This window comes from Myotis davidii, unplaced genomic scaffold, assembly GCF_000327345.1.
Source record: "Myotis davidii unplaced genomic scaffold, ASM32734v1 scaffold26, whole genome shotgun sequence".
Lineage (NCBI taxonomy): Eukaryota > Metazoa > Chordata > Mammalia > Chiroptera > Vespertilionidae > Myotis > Myotis davidii.
In genome coordinates this window covers 155,694-163,485 of record NW_006299245.1, presented here as the reverse complement: position 1 = coordinate 163,485, position 7,792 = coordinate 155,694, and positions in this window count along the sequence as shown.

The window sequence follows — 7,792 nt, the reverse complement described above, 5'->3', positions numbered from 1 at the left end:
ATCAATGATTCTCTCTCATCATTGATGTTTCTCTCTCTCCCTCTCCCTTCCTCTCTGAAATCAATAAAAAATGTATAACTATAAATAAATAAATAAATAAATAAATAAAACAGCATAAGAGAAATGCATTATCTTCTGGTAGAAGAAGAGAGAGGTGGTGTTACGTTGAAGAAGGGAAGTGGGGGGGAGTTGCTGAATGATTACAGTCAGGAACTGTTTGGGTTGACTATATATTCATCCCATAATTATGACTCACTGAGAGTCTGTTAAAATAGAAAAATGGAGATTTCTAAGGCTGAGCCATGGTCTGGAACTTCATTCATCCCCAGGGAAAGCATGCCAGTCTCAGGGGAGGCTTCTGCCCTGGGTCAAAGGATGGAGGAATGGAGATTCTATGGGTTTGATGCCACTGATATAATTCCCTTTTTTGAACTCTCATCCAATAAACTGAATTTTTAACAGTTTCTGATACTGATATCCTGAGATGTTAGTGTCTAGTGCTAGAATTCACTATGAATACATTATAATTAGGCCATAGACAATATCTACAGCATTTTTCTCTGGCTCCTATTTCTGACTCTATCATTTATGTTCCTTTATCTCTGCTATGGCATTGTCCTCAACTCCATTCTTTGACTTTCAAAACACAATTGCAACCATAAAATAAATATCAAAGACAAACACCAAAACAAAGAAAACAATATTTACTAAGACTTTATGTATCTGAAAGTTTGGAAGAGATGAATATGGTTACCTATCAAAGGAACAAGAGAATCCTAAAATACATTATTATTATCATCATCATCATATCATCATCATCATCATCATCATTATTATTATTTATTGTCCTTGGGCCACTATGAGATTTTGTGATTCCATGTAATTTATTCTTCTTCTCTCATCTCTTTCCTGATAGAAGAAAAAAAACATACAGATATAAACCCAATAATGACACCAACAATCCTTCCTATTTCTTCATGCAAAGCAATTTATCTCTCCATTGCCCCTGCTGTCAATTCAGGTCAGGGCTTCTCTTACATGCCCAAAACATCAGCAGGAGATTTGAAATGACTGCTTTGAAGAGCCTGGTTAACTTGGACTGTACAAAGTGTTTCATCTTTTTTATCTTTAAGCATCTGAGATAATGGGGGATTGAAGCTTAAGAAGAGTTTGTACTTTGCACCAACACTGACCTAAGAACCATAAAAAATGTATATTAAACAGTTTAATTCCACAATTCCCCTATATAATCAGCATTATTATGTGGACAAAAGGGGCCACATGCTGACCTGACAAATTCGAAGAAATAATATCAGAAAACTTCCCTGAGGTGGGGAAGAAAAAAGTCACACAAGCCCAGCCAGTCCATCCTGCACCCACCTAAGTATGTCTCCATCATTTTACTTTTTATCCAATCTCAGGGGTTTCCCTGCTTTGCTTTATCCCTCCTCCTTAATCTATCACCAATGGATTTCACGTTACCCTCCTATGTCCCTCCTTTGACTGCAACGTATAAATACAAATGTAACCCACCATTCTCCGGAGCACTATCTCAATTCCTTGAGGTTCTGCTTCCCGGCGTATGTGGACAGTTTGGCTCAAATAAACTCACACAAATTATTTACAGGTTTCAATGTTTGTTTGTTTTTTATGTTAACAATTATCACCCACATTATGCAGACAAGGACACTGAAATACAGAAAGATTATAGAATTTTCCAAAGTTACTTAACTAGAAAGTGGCATAGCTGGGAGGAAAGCAGGTTTGTTTTTGTGTTGTTGTTTGTTTGTTGTTGTTGTTGTTGTTTTTTTGGGGGGGCGTTTAGTCAGGATAGACTAGATTTTGCTAAAATTAATAAATAAATAAATTTAGAATTTCAGCAACTTAATGGAATAGTCCTTGACACCAACTTATTTTAAATTCATAGATATTAAATAGAAATAATTTTCAAACAGCAAAATCATATTGAAATGTAAACCTTTCTAAGCTTGGTTTTAAGGAACTCCTATTATGTGTAGCACAAATTCCAAGTACCTTGTCTACTTATTCATTTTAAAATAACTCTCATAATTATGTAAAAGTGAAATGATTCTTTGCCACCCTACTCACAGAGTCACCAGAGTATGGCATAGGATTAACACATCAAAGTAATTCTAGTAGATAAAAAGATTGTGCACAGAATTGAAAAAGACCAGGAATCAAACCCCAGCTCTACTATCGACTAGGTTATGGCCCTATGTTAGTTATTCTTCTGGTTTCTAATTTTTTCAGGTACAAAACATTGTCTCAACAGGATTGCCTTTAGGAATAAATAAATAGTATGTTCCAAGTGGCTGGGAAATTGCCTTGTCTTTGGGTGCAACAGTCCTGGGTTTGAATTCTAGCTCTAATGTGTATGTGACATGGGGGCAGTTGCTAATTTCCTCACCTTTGAAATGGTAATAACAATAGCAAGCTGGATCTCCAAGGGTTATGAGAAGCTTAGAGATAAAACACAGAAAGCTCACAGTTGAACTGATATGCAGCAAGAGCTTAATATGTGGTTGATCTGAATATTTAATATTGTCAATTTTCTACATCTATAAGAGACAGAGAACATTATATTTTTAAATTGTTTTTCAAGGCATTAATTACCCCAGCCTCAGTCAGCTTAAACCTCAAATGAAATAATCACACATTATTCATCTCTTCTTTAAATCCTTTCACTGACTCACCAGTGCCTTCTGTGTAACATTTTAATTTCTAACCCTAACATTTCATGTATCTGCACAGCAGGCTTCCCAAGCAGTTCTCTGTTCTTCCTATACAGGTTCCCTGGGCACAAGGAGGACTCATTCATTAAGGCATATGGTATGCTAGATGCTGTAGAAACTCGAGAAAACCAGTTCCTGCCATTAGACTTCTCAAATTGACTTCGTTACATAACACAGGATTGATTGTTAAGTTTCTCCATCATAATTTTCTTGCTCAGACACTCAAATGCCCTACTTCTACTTTTCTCTCCCTTCATATCTTTCTATATCTGTTTTAACTGGAATAGCTCTAGAGCATAATTAAAACAATGAGTATCTAGTTTATACAATTTGTCTAGAGGAATAATATAACCTTGCACTGATTATGCAGTGATGTGGGCATTAAACTCATGCTCTCTCAACTATAGTGGGCTAAACAACATTTTCCATTTTATTTATTTATTTTTTAAAAAAATAAATATTATTGATTTTTTACAGAGGGGAAGGGAAAGGGATAGAGAGTTAGAAACATTGATGAGAGAGAAACATCAATCAGCTGCCTCTTGCACACCCCCTACTGGGGATGTGCCCACAACCAAGGTACATGCCCTTGACCAGAATCAAACCTAGGACCCTTCAGTCCACAGACCGACGCTCTATCCACTGAGCCAAACCGGTTGGGGCAACATTTTCCATTTTAAATACCACCTTCATATTATTGTTGAAAGATTTAATTTATATGAGGAGACGAGAACAACACAACAAACCTCTGGGTCTTAAATACTATAGCCTAATGAGAACAAAGAGAAGTACTAAACCATGCACATAAATCTATGATGCATCTTCAGATTTTTTAAGACTTTTTAAAAACAAAACACTTAGTTATTGAATATTTTGGAAAAGCACTACAGGTTTAACTAAAATATAATATGCTCACATTTTATTTGTGTTAGTCATAGTCAACACAGTTATAGCTGCACAGTGATAGTTTTTTAATCTGTGCAATGAGTATTTTGAACTAGGAATTTACTCGTGACTAAGTTTATAGAAGACCCTCTGTGCTCTCAAAGAGGATTGAAAGATGAGAAGGAATTTTCAGGGAAAGTAGAAGAATTTTTCAACTAGATGAAACATTATGAACAAAGATCCTAAGTCTGAGATGAGGCTGGAATAGCAAATAGTGGTTTGATCTCCTAGTTCCTTGTGTTCCATATTTAAGAATCTAGGCCTTTATATTAAATGAAATGATCCTCAAAATGCTATAGTAGAAAGGGATTTCAAAGTAGAAAGGACCAAAAATCTCATAATTTACAACAAAATATAGCTATTAAATCAGGGTATGTTCAGTCTTCTGAGAAAGCAACATCAATTTCAAGCCCCGAAGCCTGAAAAAGCCAGGTAAAGAAATATGAAGGATATTTCTGATAGAAGGAAAAACATGCAATGGTCTAGCAAAGAGAGAGCTGGATATAGTAAGTCTGCAGTTATGCAGTGGGCAGTAGTGTGTGGTAGAGCGAGCAGAATTCTGTAAGAGGCAAGGGATGAAGTGGGATGTGTGAGCATTGGAACCAAGTTTGGCATTAAACCACCAGTAGGTACTGTTAAGTTTATTCTAGCAACAATGAGACTTGCCTTTACCATTTTCTTCCTCTTATGGTCAACACAGACAAGTACAATTCATTGTAACGCCAGGCCGGCATGGTTCAGTGGTTGGGTGTCGACCTATAAATGGGGAGGTTACGTCCAATTCTGATTCCCGGTCAGGGCACATGCCCAGGTTTCAGGTTCAATCCCTAGTTGGGATGCATATGGGAGGCAACCGATTGATGTTTCTCTCTCACATCCATGTTTCTTCCTCTCACTCTCTCCCCCTCTCCCTTCCTCTCTCTCTAGAACAGTGGTTCTCAACCTTGGCTGCACCTTTGAATCACCTGGGGATTTTTTAAATCCATCGGAAAACACATATATAATTTCATATTGTTTTTGTGATTAATCACTATGCTTTAATTATGTTCAATTTGTAACAATGAAAATACAACCTGCATATCAGATATTTACATTACGATTAATAACAGTAGCAAAATTACAGTTATGAAGTAGCAATGAAAATAATTTTATGGTTAGGCCACAACATGAGGAACTGTATTTAAAGGGCCGGAAGGTTGAGAACCACTGCTCTAGAATCAATGAAAAGCACATCCTCAGGTGAGGATTCAAAAGAATCTTCTATGGGATCTGTGCTATGGATACAACATTGGGGGGAGGAGGGGCGAAGATATGGAATGTGCTCATATCAGGCCCTAATAAAAAATGTGTCACTATAGATAGAGGCTTATCATGCTTTGGAAACACAAAAGACTGTGTACTATCTAGGTAAGGGGACAGGTAAGAGAGAAAAAGTACTGTTAAGAAGGACTTCCCAAGGATGAATAGAAAAAAGAGGGAGAAGCTTCGCAAGGACAAAGACCAGGGTGTTCAGGACCTGCTGGGAAGGGTGTCAGCTATACAACTGGCTCTAGGACAAAATCTGTGAACAGAGAAAACAGCCCTTGTTCAAAAAGGTTTCCTCTCTACTTCGCAGAAAGAACCAGATGTATTCCTTTGTTAAATATAAAACCAGTCACATTAACTGACTTTAGGTTAAACTTGACAGGAGCGAGGGACAGGAATAGGAGACATTACTATTTTCATCTTAAGTAACTTTATTTCTATACCTCTAACAGGGAGCAAATCAAAGCTCCTGATAGCTCCGCAGCTGGTGAAGGGAAGCATGATGCAGATAACTATTTTTATTTAAATCGATGTGTTGTATTCATAGAGAATAGGGCAGGATGCTGCAGCTGCAAGAGGGAATTTAAAATTAGAGCAGCCTCAATAGTGCTGCTCACAATTGCATCCAAATTCCCCAGCCTTGCCCTATAGTAAGCATTTTTTTTCTTTTTTTGCACGTGTGATGCATATGAACACACATTTAATTTTTCATGGGAGATTGAGACTAAACTGCTCTGGAGTCTGAAAATAAAATTATTGTCTGTTGTCTGTTGGATAAAAATCTCTCGCTCCCTCTCTCTCTCTCTTCCATAGATTCATAGCCATGTCAAAACTGCTACCTCATAGCTGCTGCTTCTACAAATAAACAGCATCATTCAATTTCCAGTACCTGAGCAGGTACTGTTTGTTCCACACACAACAGAATTATAAAAACTTCCCTCCAGTGTTATCTGACCAAAAATAATTGCTGCATTTCAAAGAGTTGCTTATATAACCCAGATGTCCTAGATTCCTTTAGGTTCCAAGGGTCATCTTTTACTTTAAAGCCCGAATACAGAGAGTCCAAATCCTCACCCTGCTTGTCCACAGGGGTCTATTTTTTCACTGGGTTTCCTTCTTCATACATTTCTGGGGCCCTTCACAGACCCTAGGTCAGATAAATTATAGTATATAACCCTGCTTGCTTGAATGTTGTCCTCTTCAATGATAATATCATTGCTTTATATCTACAGAGCCTTTTACGGAGAACATGCCCATTCATCATTTCATTCATCCTCTCATTATCTTGTACACAATGCCACTCGGATGCTAATGACACAGACTTAATTGCAGCGTGGATCCACGTTTCAGACCACATATCCTACTGTCTCAGGGCTTGCGAGGTTGTTATAGTCAAATGAGAGAATCCATGTCAGAAAACACTGAAATGGATGATGTGTGTTCCGGATAGAGTGCTGTTGTTTTATTCTGTTGTTATGTTTGACATAGTTAAAGGTGTGCCAGGCCAGGCTCTCCCTTCTGTTCTATTGTTTGGATAATGATCAGATTAATCTCTCTGCATGTTGCATCCATTACACTGCCAAGCATACAAGGATGCTCTATCCTGAAAATTCCTTTGCGTACAGACCCAGGAATTGCATGATGATAGTGTTTGAAGTTTCTTAGCTCAAGGGAGAACTTGTGCAGCTTGACAACCCTGGCTGTGGTACCTGATTCTGCAGACCGCCCAGCCCCCTCAGCTAGGCTCTCACTATCTCTAGGGAGAGTAGACCTGCCATTGATAAAGTTAGCAAAACAACAATGCCACTGATTGATTTAGAAGTGACAACTGTGTCAGGATTCCCCTGTGGGAAGCTATGGAAATCTGGCTTGTCCAAACATCCTTGGCAACGGTTAAAAGTCTTTTCAATTGTGGTAAGTTGTAGTCTGGCTGACTAATTCAGAAGGAACTCATGCATGGCGCAATTTTCTGCCAGCCTTGCATAGAAACAGCCAGTAATAAACCCATGGAAGTAACATTTGCTTTCCAATCTCACAAAGGCCTCAGTTAGGATTTTTCTTTCCTACACAGTCAGGTGGGTGGACTGAATAACCCAGAGAGTAAAGGGCTGATTCTACAGGGGATATTAGCAGCCCCTGAATAGCTTAGGTCTGAAAATTACATTGAAGGAAGAATTTGTCTCCAGTAAATGTGCACGCCTTCCTTTAGTGTATTCACTTTATGCCAAGAGGTTTTTTCTTTAATGATCTTCCTCTTCCAGTACAATTTACCTGCAGTCCTTCCACATATTCGAGCACACCACCCCTTCTCATTCTGACTCAGGATTGCTGCCTCACTTCCTGCCTTTCTTTAAGGATGACCTAAATAGTGAAAATTCTATTCAGAGATTTTTGGCTCAGTTCCATTTCACTTACATGAGGGGGAAAAAAAACCCATTATGAAACAACCCATTATTTATATGCACCTGACTTCTTTGTAAAGTATATGTAAAGCATTTAAATGAATTATGTATATATTTAAGACTTCTTGGTAAATACTTTATAGATGAAAGCTATTATTAAAATTAGCTTCAATGAAGTTAAGAAAGGGAGGAAAAAAGCTAAGCAGAAAATATTACCATCATAAATAAAAATACCCAGTTCATAAATCATAACTAAAATGGCTACATTGATGTTCATAGTAAGTAATTCTATAATTGTGATTTTTCACAAGGTTGCACATACTTTTAAAGACAATATTTCATGCAATCACCATCTAATTTTACCAGTTGTAAAGGAGAAAGAAATAT